We start from the raw sequence: 20,346 nt of genomic DNA on the forward strand, positions 1-20,346 counted from the left end.
TATTTTAGTTCTGCTGAGCCAAATAAGACAAGTCAGGGTGAAGAAGTGACAACCAAAGAAAAGCTTACCACAAAACACAAAAGTTATGACAAATCAGACTATGAGGGAAAAAGAAAGTGAAGCTTTATGGTTTCATGGACAAAAGAATTTCTGTGGCTGGAATATGACAAGCTAAATAACCAGGGGTGCACATAAGTGGTCCGCATTCGCTGTCAAAATAAAAAACGCGCACCAGATAAGAAGTTGCAACGCGCGTTTGCGTACATAAGATTTTCTGGAGGAGAAAATCTTATGTACAGACATTTGTTTAGAACTCTTAAAGATGAAGAAGCAAGCTCCTTTAAGCAATTACTTTGGTGTTCCTCCACCTCCAAAGAAATGTCAGAAGGAGTCCGAACCGCAAAAGAAGCGCGTATTATCGGAAAAGTGGTTGCAGCAGGTGAGCTGGCTTCAAGCAAATGATGAACGCACAGAAATGTGGTGCAGAATATGCCGTGAAAATCCCACTCTAGCGGACAAAAAAAAAAAAAAAAAAAAAGTGCCTTTTATATGTACGCAAACGCACGTAGCAACTTCTTATCTGGTGCGCGTCTTTTATTTTGACAGCAAATGCGCACCAGCGGACCACTTATGTGCACCCCTGTAAATAACATAATGTTCTGCCGGGTGCGTTGTTGGTTTCCCTCGATTTCTGAGTCGACAAGCGCCTTTGTTACTGGGACCAGTAATTTTAAGAAAGACCCGCATTAGAACCCATGAGAAATGCAAGAAATGCATTATTGCTCAGTCTGCAATAGCTTTCCCAGAACAAACACAAATTGCAAAGAACATACTAAAAATAAACCTGAAAAATCTGTTTAGAAAAGCGTACTATGTTGCAAAGAGTGAACTACCATTGGCAAAATTTAGCAGTCTTTGCAAACTTAAAAAAAATGTCCTAGATCTTGGTTCCACTTATCTCTTACCCGTGACTTCAGTGGAAATTTCAAATTCAGGATCTGACACAGACTGATTCATGTTCTACACAGTTCTTACAAGTTCATAGAAATTTCTGTTCAATTAGAACCAAGTATTTGAGTTGATGATTGTAATTTTTATACAATGTTGTAATTTGTGTTTCAACAATTTTTTGATTAATGTTTTGTTTCCGTTACAATATTATACATTAAAGTATAATATTGTAACGGAAACAAAAGAGGAAAAAAAAAAAAAAAAAAAAAAAAATCAATCAAAAATTTGCTCTCTTTTTTATTCGGGCTACTTAAATTTATTTTGGGCTACCACAAACTGAAGAGTGCCTGCCCGAAGGGCTACCAGGGATTTTGAAATTTTGCGAGCCCTGGGCCTGATGAGGTAGCTCTTCTGTGTTGTGCCAACACAGAAGGCTAACTGTTAGCCTCAGACAGTCAGTTGATAGTATAATTCAGATCATGGATCAGCACATTTGCATATTTTTATAACTATAAAAAGAAAGCTGACACTTTCGAGACTTTATCTAATGTATAAGCATCACAGCAGATGCCTTTGTGTCAACGTAGCTGAGGCTAAAACAGAAAAACGATTTTATAAAAATATTCAGCAGTAGATCAAAAACGAAAGAAAACCATTAATCAACAAATGAATGTAACACGGGCGAACGCAGACATTAAAGCAGTCGTGCCAGAATGTTGTGCTAAAATGAAAGATTCTTTAAAATACAAGGGGGAGCAGGCAAGTCAGATACCCAGGGCACAGAGATGAAGCAGGTCTCATCAGAACCAGTTTATTTCTAGGCCAGGGATCACAAATAAAAACACCCTTGAAAACATACATGGGAAAAATGTTATCGACAGCTAAAACTAGTAAAAATACAATTTTCTACATTTACTAAAATTCCCTGATGTCATGTCCCACAACCATGGATGCATTATGGGTCCACCAGCGGGCCAGAAACTCCCTTGCATGAGTTGGTTCCATGCCAGCCCTGTATTAGGCCGACGGGGATGAGCCTCCTATTCCCCTCTTGTCCGCTCACTGGGCCGCCCACATCCCAGCCCGGCTTCCATTTCACACTGGAATCCTCCACGCAATGCCACCATGGATCCCCTCGTGTCAGCAACCTGCAAACACACAAATAGGGGCCAGAAAACACGTCCCGGAAGAGACCCTGGCTCATAGCCATGGCAACCCTTTCCCAGCTCAGCTGCACCCAGCATACGACAGTGGGAAAAGCGTTACTCACATATGCCGGCAGAGGTACACCTCTGCCCGGCGGTCGATAACAGGCAGCGTCTCCCACTGTCGCCCTTCACATGGTCCAACTGGGCCGTCGTGTCACACTGGCCATCTATCACTCCTCTTCCACTCTGGGCCTCCTCTCTTCAGTGCTCTGCTAGCCCTGCTTTTAAAAGGTCTTTACACAGCTGATAGGCCACCTCTGGACACACCCATGCCTCAGCAGGTGGTACCTATCAGCTAATTTGTCCCAGGTGTGGCCAGTCCACAGTGGATAAAAACCATGTCACATAAAACACTAAAAACCATGCAATAGAAACAGAATAAAACCATGCAAATAAGATGACACTCATAAATAAACACTAAAAATCAGAATAAAACAATATACAAAATAAATACAAATTTCCACTGTGTGACATGAACATTACCTGATGCTGCTGAATTGAAGCAGAGCAAATTAGAGAGGTTTTATTAGAGACACACCTTAGTGTTTTGCAATTTTGCATAATGTTAAAAAGTTTAAATTTGTTTAGTAGCCTATTGAACAGCAGAAATTAGGATTTCTTTTCGGAAGTATTTAAAAGGGAAAAAACAGCGTCCGACAGCGCTGTAAACAACGGTAGACTTGTGCGTAACAAACAAGCGAATAATGCAGAAAACAGATTTTTAGACTGGAAATTGTTCTTGAAGTATACTCCCCCTCTAATAGTGATGGCCGCTTGAAGCTGAAGCTCCGGTGCGTGTGTCTAAAAAAATCAACACACTGCTTCAGAAGCACTGTGTTGAAGCTTGATTCGGTTGCCCAGAGTCACGTGATCAGTGACGTCCGAAGCTTCATTTAGAACCTAACTGCTTCGGTATCTGATTCAATGGTTTATAAGGAAGTGAATCATTCGCGGGATTTGTGGAGTGTTTTGATGGTGACAGATATTGAACACTGATCATTCCACTAAGAGATTTGGAGCCAGTGAGGAATAGAGGAGGTTCTGTTGTGTGGGAGTATTTTGAGTTAATTCTGGTCAATCGGGTGGGTTTTCCGGCTTTGTGTTCTGGCAGTTTGCTTTTGTTTTGTGCGTATTTATTATATCTGAAAATGGGAAAAAGGTAAAATGTCATAATATAAATATCATTAAATAACTTATATATATATATTTTATTGTTTAATTAAATCTGAAAATGTTAGTCTGCCAAATGTGCAGCAATTGAATTCATTTATTTTCTTTATCTGATAGTTTGTGGGGCCCAGGTAGACTGTATAACTGCATCTCTACCAGTTTCTCTGCACTCCAGCCTCTTCTGTGCCATGTGAAGGGATTTTCCTTAAGGCAGGAGAAATTATCTCCACAAAAAGGAACAGGTTCGGCCATCGCACACTAGAACAAATTCTCTTCTTAAATAAAAATGAAAAAGGGCTACTTTAAATGCATCATTTGTTTATTTGTTTATTTATAAGGAACCCCATTAGCTTCCACAACAGTGGTTGCTAGTCTTCCTGGGGCCCAAACCATCAAATACCAAAAATAAAATGTTACACAATGAGTTGGATGCAAAATGTCCACATAATTTGGCTCTTACATCCACAATAAGGTTTTACAATTCTGAAAATGTGAACATGTAAATATTAAAATTAAAAAAAAAAAAAAACACTCAAACAAAATACACAATTTCCATTACAAGTGACATTACCCTCTTAAAATTTTTACAAAAAAATTAAAAACTGCCTAAATAGGCTTTTAGGTGATTTATGAATAAAAGCCAATTCTCTGATTGCATAAGGCAGCTTATTCCACTGAAAAGATGCTCTAAATATAACAGAGTTTTTCAAAAAGTTACTTTTAACTCGAGGAGTTACTAAATTGTAGTTAGTTGAGAATCGTGTAGCATGATTATGTATTTCATCTGGATACTGCAACTGAGCATAAAAAAGTGTGGTGTGTTTACCAGTATTGCTTTCTTTAAAAATACAAGTAAGCCATAGTATAATTTAGCTTGTACAGAAAGCCAAGAAAGTTTATCGTGCATTTTATCAATACTTGTATAATATGAACACCTTAACACTAATCTAGCCGCCCTATTTTGGACTAACTGAAGTCTGTTCAGATCTGTCTTATTAGCTGCTGACCAAATGACTGAGCAGTACTCTAGATGAGATAATACTAGTGCATTAATGACATCTTTCATAATTGAAGAAGTAATATAACAAGAGCATTTCCTAGCTATAGCTATACCATGTCCCATTTTCTTAATAACAGAGTTTATGTGCTGAGACCATGAAAGGTGGTGGTTTATGGTAACACCAAGTAATTTAATCTGGGTGACCTGTTCTAATACCGATCCAGCTATGGAAAGATTTATGGTAAATGGCCTGTATTTATATAGCGCCTTTCTGGTCCCTAAGGACCCCAAAGCGCTTTACATATCCAGTCATTCACCCATTCACGCACACATTCACATACTGGTGATGGCAAGCTACGTTGTAGCCACAGCCACCCTGGGGCGCACTGACAGAGGTGAGGCTGCCGGACACGGGCTCGAACTGGTAACCTTCCGATTACAAGGCGAACTCCCAACTCTTGAGCCACGATTACCATTTAGTTGTGGGCTGTTGACTAAGCGTACTCTACTTCCTATTAACATGGATTTGGATTTAGACACGTTTAAAATCATGTTGTTTTTACTTATCCAATCAAACACGTTCAGCAAATCTTGTTGTAATACGCTTGTCAATTCAGAGTAGCTACTGGCTGAATAAAACATGGTGGAATCATCAGCATACATTACAAGATGAGATTTATCCAGGACGTACGGCAAATCATTCGTGAAGACTGAATAGAGAAGTGGACCGAGGCAGCTGCCTTGGGGTAGACCACAGTTCATTTCACAGCCCTCCGAGAAATAACCATTATAATAAACCCTTTGCCTTCTTCCAGACAAATAACTTTCCATCCAGCACAAAGCAGCTGGTGAAAATCCATAACATTTTAGTTTATCTATCAAAAGATCATGGTTTATCAAATCAAATGCAGCGCTAAAATCCAAAAATACCACCCCAACCAAATTCCCATTATCTAGATATGTATACCAGTTATCTGTCATGTGAAAGAACTGAGCTGGTGGAATAACCAGGTTTGTAAGCATGTTGAAACGGAGTGAGTAACTGATTTTCTGTTGGGTAATGTTGAATTTGTTCATCATGTTTTTAATTTGCAAGTTCATAAGCATTTTCCCTTTCCATTTTACAATCAGTTCTACCCCCAGGTCAAAAATATGTCTGGGAAAATGTCCCTAATATAATATTATTCATAAATATACCCATCTAGTGGTTAATTGCATAAGTGCATGGAAGCAGGACCTCACAGCAGAAGCATACTCCATAATGTGTTGTACATTATCATATGTATATTATATGTAATGTAGTATTTTTCCATTATTGTATTTACCACCATCAAGAAGTCACAAGCAAAGAAAGACCACACAATGATGCATGTTTAAACAAGGAGAGTTTACCGGTCAAAATTATTTATTAAAGAAATAAACATTTTTTAACCACCAAAAATACGCGTTCAAAGCAACACAACAGCGACCCAATATCAGACAAAATTCCATTCTGTAGAGTGAGCAGTCATAATGAAGCAGCTGGTTTTATTTTGTGGATTCAAGCTGCTCTTCATACTGTTGGCCACCAGATGTCACCAGAGAGGACTGTGTTGAAAAGCTTCGAGTAATGAACCGTTTTTCAATACAAGCTTCAGTGCTTCAGAAAGCTTCATTTGGCCATCACTACCCCCTAATGACAACCGGCAGCCTTAAATATGTTCAGCTGTCACAAACTAACCCATTCTTCCACTCTCAGGTAAATTCTTAAATCCCAACCTTCCACCACAGTATACAATATATCAGTTAGAATAAATAAATACATAAATATATTTCACATTTTCATATTAATAAATAGTTCACACTCTTTAATGTTACACCAAGCCCAATATTATAAAAACCCAGAAACCCAAGCACAAGAAGATTCACCACACTCTCTTCGCAGCAGCAAAGCCATCCTTGGCCTCCAAACTTCATGATATTCGTGTGTGTGATTCTTGAGACCTACAGAGTTTTGTACATAGTGTGTAGACACAATTTTCACTAAATAGTAGACTGTAAATAGGCACTGAAGCAGAAGGGGTGAGCTGCCCTAATATTCTCCTGTTTAATTCAGTTAGGGAGTTAGGTGTAACCTGTGTCTTTTGTTTGGTTTATGTTTCACATAGGGTTTAGATAGCACCTCCTTTCCTGACTTAGCTTGGTTTTTTTTGGGGGGGGGGGGGGGGGGGGTATTTTGGGCTTTGTTCATCCCAGAGTTAAGTTTTTCAGTTTAGACACTGTTGCGGCTCCTCCAACCAAAGGCCGCGGCAGGCTAAACATAAGGACACAGATAACGCGCAACAATAAACGCAAAAAATACACTTGTGTAACATTTGCTCCTTTTATTTCACATGCAACTGTCCAATATACAAATCAGCACATTAAACAAATGCACAGACTGCACAAACAAATAACTGCAACTCACCACCATTTACCAATTGGCACCAATTAGTATGCCAAATAACAACTTGGCCTATGGCATCAATTAGTGCACAAATATACAAAAAACATCAACTTACAGTCAAAATCTGTCAAAGTCATTCAAGCTGCGCTCAACAATAAGTTTTGCCTCATGCTCACCCTACCTTTCTGATCATCAACATCAGATGCAGTGAACAGGTGAGTGCAACCACATTTATCATCTACCACACCCATGAGACACCCCCCACACCCGTGCACCAATACGGTGAGTCCATTTAAACCAACCCACTTAGTCAAAAAAGAGCAACTCATATGGCTCCTACAGACACAAATAAACCACCGTTCACTTCCAAGATTGGCTTCTGAGTATGGTTTTTGGGACCAGGGTGGGGTCACTTCCTTTCTAATCCTTATGTTAGGTTTCTGTACCCCTAGACTGGGGCGTAACAATAACCTACAAATATGACAGATTGGTGCTCTAATTTGAGCCCTGCTAGCTGAAAGTCACCATATTTTCATCAATCAACAAAATGCAGTGAATGAACAAAAGATAAATCAAATCAATACTTGGTGTAAACACCTTTTGCCTTCAGCATCAATTCTTCTAGGTGCACTTGCACACAGTTTTTGAAAGAACTCGGCAGGTAGGTTGTTCCTCACATCCTTCTCTCTCTTCATGTAAATTCGATGATGTCCAGGGCTCTGTGGGGGGCTGTACCATCACTTCCAGTACTTCTTGTTCTTCTCTACACTGAAGATAGTTCTTAATGACTTTGGTTGTATGCTTGGGGTCATTCTCCTGCGGCAGAATAATTCAAACTCACTGAATCATCATTTGAATAGAGACAAATACATTCTTACCGCTCAATTGCAGCTGCGGGTAACATGGGAAATTGTTACCTGTAGAAAGTGGTGTCCTTTGGTGTATTGCAGTCCTTAGGATGACGTTTTACTTCAGTACAGTTCAGTAATGGATGGAGGGAAGGGATTGAAGTCACATAGATCCATAACAGGGAGCAGGAAAAGAGTTCCACTGAATCACAACAATAAATTCTAAGAGAACAAGATGTATTTAATTTTATCCAATCCAAACCATCTTTATTTATAAAGCACAGGACCAAAGTGCTGTACATTAAATAGGTTAAGAACAATAGAATAAAAAAAAACAGTAAAAAATAAAACACATAATACATTAAAATTAAAACAACCCTATGTTTAAAATAAGATAAAATAGCACAGAATCAAATAAAAAAAAAAAACAGAAAAAAAACAGAAGAGGCCTGTGTAACCCGGTAGAGAAAACTGCCTTTGTTATTTTTTTTCTCGCTTTATTTGTATAAATGTATTTTCATTCTTTTATTTTGAAAAGCAACATTTATTTTGAAAAAAGGAAGTGTGATCCTCCAGCAAACTTTATTTTTCCTGTTGCCGGATCACAAGGGATAAATGCCTTTTTCATTGATTGAAGGTGGTTTTAGTCCCGTTTTCCAAAACACCAGACCATCATTTCACATGAGCTAGGTCTTTTCGCACGTGGAAGTAGATGAGACAGACCACGGATAGCTCGTGCGGAATTTTCTATCATTTTGGTGAGTTGAGCCCATGTGTTTGAAAGAATAAAAATGTGTTAGTCTGTTGCTAAAAGTTGCTTCTTCTGTTCATACCGATTCGCGAGTGGTAAGTTGCTGTTTAAAAAATGATGGAAATGCTGTTTGTGGTAGAATTTGTTTAGTATACTTGAAGGATGATTGAAAAAATCCATTATCTTGCTGTTTATACCTATTAATCACAATTTCATGGTTAAAAAGAGAACGAGAAATTCATTTGTTGTTTTACATGGTTAAAATAATTTCATGTACAACGAGAGATATATTCAAAGCATGCATGTAATGTATTACTCTGGTAATGTGAAAGAGATGTGAAAAAAGATAAAGAACTGAAGCTCTAGCTGTGATACAAGAGAAGAAACGGAGCTGGCTGTGTGCAGTAATGTTAATATTGTTGTGCAGGCTAGGTTTTTCTTTCCTTGTTCGTGTGGAAGGAACTAAGATTCTGGATTATGATGGATTCTCTCCGGATGGAGATGGCGAGCCTGAGCCCGGACTGAACTTTGCAGAGGAACTCTTCTTCCTCGACGGAGACTTCGAAGTGGTAACACACAAACCACAAACGAAAGAGAAAAAGAACTAGACTAAGAATTTCTGACTTGACCAATGACCAAAGACAAAAAGACAATTGAACATTGAGCTCAAAGGGACTATTTTTGGAGTTATTTTTGTTTTGCCGGCTTATTCTTATTATTGTTATTGTTATTATTACCATTACTACTGTCAATGTGGAATTTGTCTTGTTTATTTCATTTTTGTGCAAAATAATAACCGTTGCTGCTCAAATTCCTGTCTCCAGCCATTTCATTCTGTATTCGCCTCGCTTTCTATTGTAGCCCTGCCGAACCTAGCAACTGGTCTGTAGTTTGGCTGTCCTAAACTATTTAAATGAGTCAGTGGTTACACCTGGCTTATCTCAAAAAGCATATTGTTCCACAGTTTTAGAGCTGCTACAGAAAAAGCACGATCTCCTCTAAGTTTACGCTCAGTCCTGGGTACATTCAGGAACAGCTGATCAGCTGGCACGAGAGAGGCGGGTGTATACGGCTGTAGCAGGTGGGTGTATACGGCTGTAGGAGCTCAGAGAGATAAGATTGGACTAGGCCATGGAGGGATTTAAAAGCAAATAAAATAATTTTAAAAGGAATCCTAAAAAGAAATGGGCAGCAGGTGAAGTGAAGCTAAAAAAGGATAAATGTGCTCCAACTTTCGAGCTGCAGCATATTTGACACTCTGTAGATGTATGAAGCACTGACCCCTATATAAAGTGCATTACAGTAATCCAACCGAGTGCTGACAAAGGCGTGGGTTACTGTGTCAAAGTGCCTTTGTGAAAGAATTGGCTTTATTTTAGCTCGCTGCCTGAGCTGAAAGAAGCTTGATTTTACCACTGCTTTGATCTAACTGTCAAGTTTCAGATCACAGTCCACTTTGACCAGCAGGTTTGTGACAGTTGGCTTAACATACTGGGCCAAGGTATCTAAATATACATTTGATGTCTCAGTGGGGCTGCCAAAAACCATCACCTCAGTCTTTTTGTCACTCAATTTTACAAGGTTAAGAGACATCAAAGCCTTAATGTCAAGACACTTAAGTAATGGCTGTATGAAATATGTGCCTTTTTTCTTTAGAGGGAAGCGCTTTGAGTGCTCAGATGAGTAGAAAAGCGCTATATAAGAACCAGTCCGTTACATAGATCTTTTTTTTTTTTTTCCTGTCCCATTTGGTTCTTTATCTGTCAGAATTGTTGTCTGACGACCAACAAGGATACCCAATGGATTTATTTTGCCAAATGGATCATTGCCATATTGGTCCATTTGATCGACCTTTGTTTTTATTATTTATTTTATTTTATTTTTAGTTGTTACAGACGGGACAGACATGAGTGGGGGATAGGAAAAGGAGAAAGAAAGAGAGGAAGGAAAAGAAAAACAGAAGGGAAGAGGGACAGTGAGAATGGGGAAAAAAATCTCCTGGATCACCTGTTGAGAGAGAAAGAATAGGAAACAAGCAAAAAAAACCCAGAGCAACATACTAAACACAACACCATTGCATTAATCTAGCTAAGTGTAAACAGCAGTAAATACTAAATATTGAATGTTATTGTGTAGCACGCAGGACAGACGGCGCACAATGTGCTTTGAAGTAGCAGCCAAGAAAGGTGTAGTTTAAGTCTACGAACAGTAAACACCCGTGTGCACACCTGTGTGGCTCGAGGGCCCCCCGCCCCCCTGGAAGAGGCCTGACTGAGCAACAGGCGCCAGGCCCCGCCAAGTAGCCACTGGGAGTGAGCTGGTACATACCTGAGCACCCAGCCCCGGACACCAAGAACCACCAATGCACCGACCCCTGAGGGCATCAGTCACCGGCAGGGAGTGTGGTGAGGAGAGAGAGGCCTCCACACTGTGGAGGGCCTGGGAGTTCCCAGAGAGGCGGAGTCTAAAACCCGACCTGACATATAGACACAGACAAACAGGCACGCACACAATACAAACACATATACAAACACTCAGCACTCACCCAACGTAAGGACTGACATAAATGGACATGTACACACAATCACACTCCCCAAACATACTCTATACCCCGGGTCCAGGCACCCCTGCCCCCAGAGGGGGAAACAGCACCCAGACCCAACAGATGTTACCCTTTCCCCCGGGGTGGAGGCAAGCAGACCGCCCCAGACAGCAGCAGGGAGACAATCGGACAGCCAACACCTCCTCCCAGCCCCAATGGCTAATAGAGAACGGGAGTGTGTGAAGACCCCATACCTTCCTCCTCCCACTCATGTGTAGTGTTGCTGTGTGTTGATCTAAAGCGCATTTAAAACAAGGGAGGGCATGGTGGTGCTGTCAGGTGTTAGCACAGCCCCTCCCGAGAACCCTCAATGTCTCCATGGATTTAAAATTGAGAGGTGGGCACCGGCACCAGAGGTAGGCTTGAATACACAGACCGTCCACTGGACACCGTTAACGTGCCCACCCTCAAGGCCCTATATATATGTATGTATGTATGTATGTATATATATATATATATATATATATATATGTATGTATGTATGTATGTATATATATATATATATATATATATATATATATATATATATATATATATATATATGTGTATATATATATGTGTATATATGTATATATATGTGTATATGTATTTACGTATAGTTGACCGGGGAATTAAAGCAGCGATCACTTGGACTATTCAGGAGCACCCCCTTACTGGTACATCCCTCCAGGTAACCATTGTCTTGTACAGTAGAGCGGAACATTCGATTTACTCTCAGCGGAATTGACCGGAGAAAGCATCAGTTCATGCACTGCACTGGCCTGCACCACGATTAGTATAAGGTAAGAATGAATGAATTTTGTTCTATTCGTTATTTCCACGGTTGCATTTGAATAACAGTAATTTTTAAAAAAAAAACGTGTTAATGTACAGTTTCGGACAAAATGTGGGAGCCCAAAATTGTGTCTACTTTCATCTTACAATCCAGCAACAAATAAATTGCACTGTGAACAAAGTCTTTCAACAGAGAAAACATTTTCGTTTCATATTTTGCTGTTATATTCCCTTACAAAGCTAGCTTTAACGCTTCGAGGGTTTCTTTGTTCTTGCCGTCGCCTCGGCGCTTGACCCAGACTTTCGCTCTGTAGTTCCTTTTTAGCATAGTACTACAAAAAATTGTAAACCTGTGATATATGATTGATAAACGTAAAGTTAACTGTATAAATGTGTTCAGTGACTTTGTTACTTTTGATTGGAGAGCACCCGCTTAAATTCAAACTTTGAGTTGCACGCTCACCTAACTTGCTGTAAGGAAGAGGACTCCCTTACTACATTTATTTATATTATATTATCTGTATAGCACTTTAGAGCACACCTTTCACTTTATTAAAAGTAGCTTACTGGAAAAACGACTTAAAATTGTTGGTTAAATCTTTGACTTTAGTTAAAAAGAAAAAGGCTGTTTTTTTATTTCCTTTGTAGAAGATTTTGATTTAGTGAGTTATTAATCTGTTAAATTATGTGACCCCATCTTTGTATTTTCTTTTTCCTATATATGAAAGTTGTTAATATGTAAGGAATATTTATTCTCTGAATGTGTAATGTATGGTGCATTTTGTTTGTATGTTATCTTTACTAATGAAAAAAAAAAACTTTATTAAAAGCACCTTTTCAAGCACTTTATTTAGTATTGGACTTTAAGCATGGATTTGCACAGTAAAACATTTGCACACAAGAAGTTTAAATATTTATTGTGTATTTATTAGATTTTTAAAATCAGTTGGTAGTCTTATTTCAGATCCTGCACAGCTGCTCCTCGTCAAGGAATGTGGTGGTTGTCTGTCAGGAGAGAAGAATGGTGATTGAGATTGTGATTAAGGTTTACCAGTGAGGAAAACTAATGCAAATGTGTGTGTGAAATCTGGGAATAAAAGTGGTGCAAATAAGTGTTTGTAAGATAATGATTACTCACCTTTCTTGCCTGTGTCCTCTTCAAGGTGTTTGGGCAAATGTTTCCCCAGGGGTCCAGACACCATTTAAAGGTTCTGGGAGAGACCATTGGTAAAGAGAGTGTGGTGAATCTTTTTGTGCTTGGGTTTCTGGGTTTTTATAATAATGGGTTTGGTGTAAAATTAAAGTGTGAAATATTTATTAATATGAAAATGTCAAATGTATTTATGTATTTATTTATTCTAATTGATATATTATATACTGTGGTGGAAGGTTGGGATTCAAGAATTTACCTAAGAGTGGAATAATGGTTTGGTCTGTGACAGCTGAACATATTTAAGGCTGCCGGTCCTCATTAGAGGGGAGATTGTGCTGTGAAGAAGCTCAATGAATGGCCAAATGAAGCTTTCTGAAGCACTGAAGCTTGTATTGAAAAACTGTTCATTACTCGAAGCTTTTCAACACGGTCCTCTCTGGTGACATCTGGTGTCCAAAAATATGAAGAGCAGCTTGAATCCACAAAATAAAACCAACTGCTTCATAATGATTGCCCACTCTACAGAGTGGAATTCTGTCTGATATTGGGCTGCTGTTGTGTTGCTTTGAACGCGTATTTTTTGGTGTTTAAAAAATGTTGTTTATTTGTTTAATAAATAATTTTGACCGGTAAACTTTCCTTGTTTGAACATGCACCGTGGTGTGGTCTTTCTTTGCTTGTGACTTCTTGATGTTGGTAAATACAATAATGGAAAAATACCACGTTACATATAGCATACATATAATATTGCACAATATGGAGTATACTTCTGCCGTGAGGTCCTGCCTCCATGTACTTATGCAATTAATCGCTAGACGGGTATATTTATAAATAATATTATATTAGGGAAATTTTCCTTTACATGATTTTGACCTGGGGGCAGAATTGATTGTGAATTGGAAAGGGAAATGCTCATGAACTTGCAAATTAAAACCATGATGCATTTAAGGAAACCCTTTTTCATTTTTATTTAAGAAGAGAATTTGTTCCACTGTGCGATGGCCGAACCTGTTCCTTTTCGTGGAGATAATTTCTCCTGCCTTAAGGAAAATCCCTTCACATGGCACAGAGGAGGCTGGAGTGCAGAAAAACTGGTAGAGATGCAGTTATACAGTCTCCCTGGGCCCCACAAACTACCAGCTGAAGGGAATAAATAAATTAAATTGCTGCACATTTTGTAGACTAACAGTTTACGATTATTTTTTAAAATAAAATATATCTTTTTATAACATTAAATGTTATGAGTCAAATGGAAGTTTTTCTAAAGTTATTTAATGATATTTATATTATGAAAAGCAGATTTTTGACATTTTAAGTTTTTCCCGTTTTCAGATAAAATAAACACGCGCAAAACAAAAACAAACACCCAGAACACAAAGCTGGAAAACCCACCCGATTGACCAGAATCAACTCAAAATACACAACAGAACCAAATCTCTCAGTAGAATGATCAGTGGTTTGCTATCTGTCACCATCAAAACACTCCACAAATCCCGCGAATGATTCACTTCCTTCCATTTGAATCAGGTACCGAAGCAGTTACATGCGTAATGAAGCTTCGGACGTCACTGGTCACGTGACTTTTGCCAAACGAAGCAAGCCTCGACACAGTGCTTCTGAACCAGTGTGTTGTTTTTTTCGACACACACTCCGGAGCCTCAGCTTCAAGCGGGCCATCACTACTGTATGGCAAATACTTTTGTTCCACTACACTTGCCTTTGTCCATCTCACTGTGTTTCCAGCCGCTAAGGGCTGCCCTGTTACATTTGCGTTTGTACCTTTTGTCCACAAGTAAACTGCGTTTCCGTTAACTGAAAACTGAGATTTTTAAAGATGCCTGCCAGGGTGGATACTTTCGAAAACTCTGTTTTAGCATTTATGTGTGGACGAGGAAAACGGAGAAAACGCAGCGTCAAAGGTGTGCACCTATTTTGACGTCACACTGTGCCATGAATTCCTACAATGATGGACATAGACAAAATACTGTTAATTTAATTATCTTCAGTGTTGAAATACTTACATATACACACGCAGTTACTGTCCCTTCACACATAGGACTCGGTTCAGCTTCTATGAGCCATCTTTTTCCCTCTTTATTGACATTGTGCCCTATTTTTCCTTTTTTTTTTTTCAGATCTGATTTGGTAACTACAATCCATTTAAAAAAAATTAACTTTTTCTAAACAGCCCTCACCACTCCGCAGTCTTCCCCCCAGCCCACTGACAGCGGGCATCATGCCCCGCCCAGCTTCCGGCACCTTTCGCCACTCTGGCAGAATAACACAAAACGACACAGCTTTGTGATCTCCCCAGCATGCAGAGTCTGATGTCGAGGCCTTCCCTATAGATGGTATGCTTTTAAAATTGTTTTACAGCTGAATCACAATGTCATTGTGCTCTTATCTTCAAAACACCAGTTTATACTCCTGAATGACATCTTGTTGGGATTTTTTTTTCTGTAGATTCCAGAGACTCTGTGAGGTCACTATTACAAGGCAAGTTCTAAAATCTTGGAATTTCAGATTTTACATGGTATAAATGGTAAATGGCCTATATTTGTACTGCGCTTTAACTAGTCCCCAAAGTGCTTTACACATTCAGTCATCCACCCATTCACACACTGGTGATGGCAAGCTACATATACGAATATCAAATATATGTGACAGGCAAAAACTAGTAAACACTTTTAGCAGTTAGAACAACTAATACTTGAATGCAGAATGTTACACCATCACTTATGGATATATTAGTTTTTCGCCTCTCACTGCTTAAGCCATTAATCTTTCTGGAATTGTTCTTTGAAACAGTTGCGACCTCACAAAAGATGTTAACTATGCTGTCAGACTGGACCAGAGCAGTTAACGAACTCTGTGAGGAGGTCAGAGCCATCCGCAATACCGGCTCCAATGAATCTGTAGATGCTGGAGTACTGCCTCTGGATTTGCCCTTGCACAACATTGAGGAGCTAAACAATGCAGAGGCAGCTCTTCAATCACAAGAGGCAAATAAGGCAATGGTAAGTATATAAAGCTTATGTACACTTTGTAACTATAAAGTGTAATAGCTGTCAGATGTGATTTAAATACATAACAACGGCATGTTGATTATACACACAAGCACTTGCAGAAACATTTAAGACATGAGACACACTAATTCCATCTCTTAAAATGTGTCTATAGGTGAGATGCGTTGCCTTGATTGGAGGGACCACACTAGAGGTGCAAGTCCGCCGTGTAATGGCTTATGCCATTACAAACGTGCTGGCCTCAGTACTAAACTGGGCAGGGAAAAAACCAAGGATCAGACAGAGCAAAAAAGGGCATTTAAAGATACAGCGCTGTGCAGATGCATATTTGGTAAGTTTTACCGTTTATTGTAGTTTTATAAGCCTAAAGTGAGCATTAAAGGGATCAATTGATGCGTTTGGTGTGTTTCACATTTCCTATGTCCGGTTTTTGCTATATTACTTTGTCTTTTTTAATAACAAGACTTTCATGTCTGGTGTTAAAATCTCCCAATTCTTTTAATCTTTGGGCTGAAGGAAGGACAATACTCGGTGTATAAATGCTCAATCAACCATTATTTATTTCCAGACAATTCAACACTTATGAGCACAAACCATCCGGATGGGGAGACATGCATGCAGAGGGTCACAGCAAATCTCAAACTGGTGGAGGGTTACTCAGCCTCTTATAGCCTCTAGTGGCCCCCACCTAGTTGTAAAAATCTAAACATTCACATTCTTTCTCTCACACGGCGCCTAAGTTATGACCTCAGCTCCCTGTTTATCTGCTTCCAACAAGGTGGTGGGGGTAAAACTCCTGTGGAATGTGGTCTGTCTCCTCTGCTATCAGAAAAGAAAGGCCCTGACTCTCTGCACACAATATTTCTTATAACTCCCCAGTATAATGCATCATAAAACAATATCATTCATTCACTATAAATCAGCAGTCTAATCTAATACAAATCAATTTAATAAATCTAATAGTCATCACCTCTTCCGGAGAATAAAGCAAACTAAAACTACATAATAATTTCACAATCATTAATCAGGGATATAACATGGCATAAGATAATATAATAATCTCACACTTAATCTGGAGATGGAGTCTTTGGTCTTCAGCTTGTTTAGTCCTCGGGTTGTACAGCCTGAGGACCCCATGTTTATTTTGTTTTAAAGGATACACGGCACACCATGGTAAGACATATCACTTTTTCCACTCATAGCTCTTTGGGAATCAAATGCGGCAGTTTGCAGATTTACGCCTGGTGACTTTCATGTTTATCAGCCTAGGAGTTTACATACTTTCTCCCCGCTGAAGACAGTTAACAAGAGCTTATTCATGTGCTCTAATTCACTTTTGTGTGTGTGTGTGTGTGTGTGTGTGTGTATTTTTGTCTTAGATGGCCTGACGCAGCAGTTAGGGGCGAACTCTATGTCCGAGTTTGTCTTTGCACAAGCAGTCCAGAAATGGCTCCGATACGCCCCAGATCGTATGGGTGGCGCAGGACGCACATCATCCATCCCCCCATCCTGGAGTAAAAACTACAAACTTATGTGAAACATATAAATGTAAATAGGAAAATGTCTTTTAATAAAGTATTTAGCAAACGAAACATGCCTATTGACCTTTTTTTTTTTTTTTTAGTTTTTTTTTTTTAGTTTTTTTCTCTGTTACATCACATGCAATGCTTTCTTGTTTTAGGATATTACATTGTGAGGTTTTTTTTTTTTTTAATAAAGGGTGTCCAATTTGAGGAATAAGTACAATTATGTGTTTAGGTGGTTTAAGTATTGATGGAAACATGCAGTAGTTTAGCATTGGTTAAAATACCTATAAAGCAAGGTAGATTTCCAGTCATGATTTAAGTGTTGTTTTAATAAAAAGCAACTGTGCAAAAGAGGTGGAAAATCAACACCATAGCTCAACAGTGTTTCAATATCAGAATCTGACATTGTTTCAATGTCAACAGTATAGAAAATATAACGTTGAATAAATGTCAGGTTTCAACATTGATTCAACATCAAAACCTGGCGTTGTTTCAACATTAAAAAAGGGTGCAAGAGTGACGTTAGGTCAACGTCACACTTGAACGTTGATTCAATGACGTCACCTGTAATTGACTCAACATTGTTTCAATGTTTTCTTGCTATCTGGGGATGTCCGTTGTGGAAATTATAGTTATGGAAATGATTCGTTAAACATGTTTGTGGTTGTTACTGTAAAAAAAACCAAAACTTTTTTCTAGACAGATTATATGTTTTTTGTCTGATTTTAGATGAATATGTCAAAATAAAAAAAAATCACTGTAAATTCAGACATGTGAGGTTGTGCTGCAAACAATATCAGTGAGAAGTCACATAATGTTGCACTGAAAAAAATAATATTTATAAAAAACGCAAACAAAGAAAGTGTTCATGTCCTCCAATGACTAATATATTGTTTTAATGTTTGGAGATGGAAGGTAAAGCTTTGTCCTCATTCACGTGACCCTGATCTTTGTATTTATTATCTTTACCCACATGATTGGAGCAGAACTGGAAATCTTTGGCTTCTTTAATCTGTAAAAAAAGAACAGCTTTGAAATTCTCATGAGTTGTTGCAAAAGAAAAATCACCATCACAATGCGGCTACCCCTTCGGCGCCAGCCGTGGGCTCAAGGCTGGTGCTGAACAAAAACACCCTGATAACGACTGTGTTTAGATTGTTCTTCCCATTCCATGCAAGGCCACCTGGGTTGGCTGGAAGACTGTTTATTTAGCCTGGCAGGGCGAAGGACACTGTCTCAGCTGAACTATTGACACGCACACACATACATATACTGATACTGATAAGCACTCACTGACGCATCACCCTCCCTACTCTGGATCCAATGCCACCTCCAACACTTACCTCCCCTCTGATGTGGACATAGGGTCAGCTGGAGGCGCAGTCGAAGATTGCAGCGGTCCCAGATCAGCTGTACACACTGGAACACTTTCCCATGTTGCTTGTCTGTGTTTATTGTGCTATGGTGTGTTGAAATCTGTGCATCCCTGTATTACCCTTTTGTGTTACACATTTCAATGTTTTTTTTCCCTCGCTACTTAGCCTGACCTGTCTCCCCAATGTGATGTTTGTGTATTGTATGTACGGTCGGCAAGGTCTGTCATCTCAGTTGTGGGCAAAAGCAGTGGCGTGTATAGAAAATTTTTGCTGGGGGGGACAGGTAGGGGCACAGATTTGGAGAAGGGTGGCAGATGTAATTGGCAGATAATGTTTTAAAAAAAAATTCTACCGACCGTTAACCATAATTCAATAACCCTATAAACTTAATATCCGAATGCGCTTTTAACTCTTATTAGAATGACACTTTAACCACTATGGTGCAAAGTTTTTAGATATTGCTTTGATAAAGTACGATACAATCAGTGCTCTGTCAGTGTTTACTCAGCATTCAAGGACAGCAATATTTGCATAGTATTTTTTTACTGACATATAGTGCAGATATGTTTTGGGTAAAAACATTTTTGAATATTAAAATACAAACATTTTTAACATACAATTTGCAAATTAGCCAATGCAAAACTTTATCTGCCTATTAAAAAAAGAAGATAATCTTATTACAAACTGGTGTTTGATTTTGAAACAGGAAATAAGTGGGAAAACAACTGAAAAGACTAACATTTGAATGAAACCTGAAAGCAAGTAAATACTTTCTATGCTGCCTTATAGTAAACTTTGGTAATATTGATGTATAAAGATCAACACTCGCTGATGATGAAATACAGTCAGCTGGCATGGTGACACTGCCAGTATTAACCTGCAGGGCTGGACTGGGACAAAAAAACTGGGCATTTTGACTAGAGACTGGCCCACCAGGTATTAAAGCCCTAAAGCCCTTGAATGAAAACTAATGCTGTTGTGACAGTGATATATGATTGATTTCTATACATTTTACGTCAGATAAAAATATTGTTCGCAAGATTCAGATAATTATTTAATAAAAGCTAGATATTTTAAATGAGAGAAAGAAAGAAAAGTATTTCTTTGCGCCCCTGGTGTTTTTTGTCTCTCAGAAACAGTTCATAACTTCAACTCCTCCATGTCACCTAAAAGGTAAACCTGTTTTTCCATCACCTGTTCAGCTCTAATAATTCAGTAAGGACATCTCCCGGTTTCATCTTCATGTTTCCCTCTCACCAGATAACCAAACCGATATCATGACCAGCAGCTTTTACAGCTGTGGCTCCAGCAAACATCAGCTGATACTAGAAAGTAATATTAAATAAATTCTAACAACAGCTGATCAAGCTTAAACCTGCTGCTGTTGTTTAACACGACATTGGCTGGTTTCTTCTTTCTGGCGCAAAGTGGGCAATAAACAAACAAGAGAGCTGATCAGCTGATCATTGATCAGTTTCATGATTGAAGTAGAAACAGGAGAGAGAGGGGAGAGAATGAGAGAAGAAGAGGTAGCTG

General features: G+C 38.9%; 2 long non-coding RNA genes across 2 annotated transcripts; both read left to right on the forward strand.

Annotated features, from left to right (window-relative positions):
• Positions 1–8,056: 8,056 nt before the first annotated feature.
• On the forward strand, positions 8,057–9,164 carry LOC112846168 (uncharacterized). The gene is made up of 2 exons (XR_003219018.1): positions 8,057–8,360; positions 8,781–9,164. It is a non-coding gene; the product is annotated as an uncharacterized LOC112846168 (long non-coding RNA).
• A 6,280-nt stretch (positions 9,165–15,444) lies between these two features.
• On the forward strand, positions 15,445–17,511 carry LOC106097431 (uncharacterized). Its single transcript, XR_001223674.3, has 3 exons — positions 15,445–15,899; positions 16,063–16,239; positions 17,288–17,511. It is a non-coding gene; the product is annotated as an uncharacterized LOC106097431 (long non-coding RNA).
• Positions 17,512–20,346: the final 2,835 nt, after the last annotated feature.

Source organism: Oreochromis niloticus, linkage group LG3, assembly GCF_001858045.2.
Source record: "Oreochromis niloticus isolate F11D_XX linkage group LG3, O_niloticus_UMD_NMBU, whole genome shotgun sequence".
NCBI lineage: Eukaryota > Metazoa > Chordata > Actinopteri > Cichliformes > Cichlidae > Oreochromis > Oreochromis niloticus.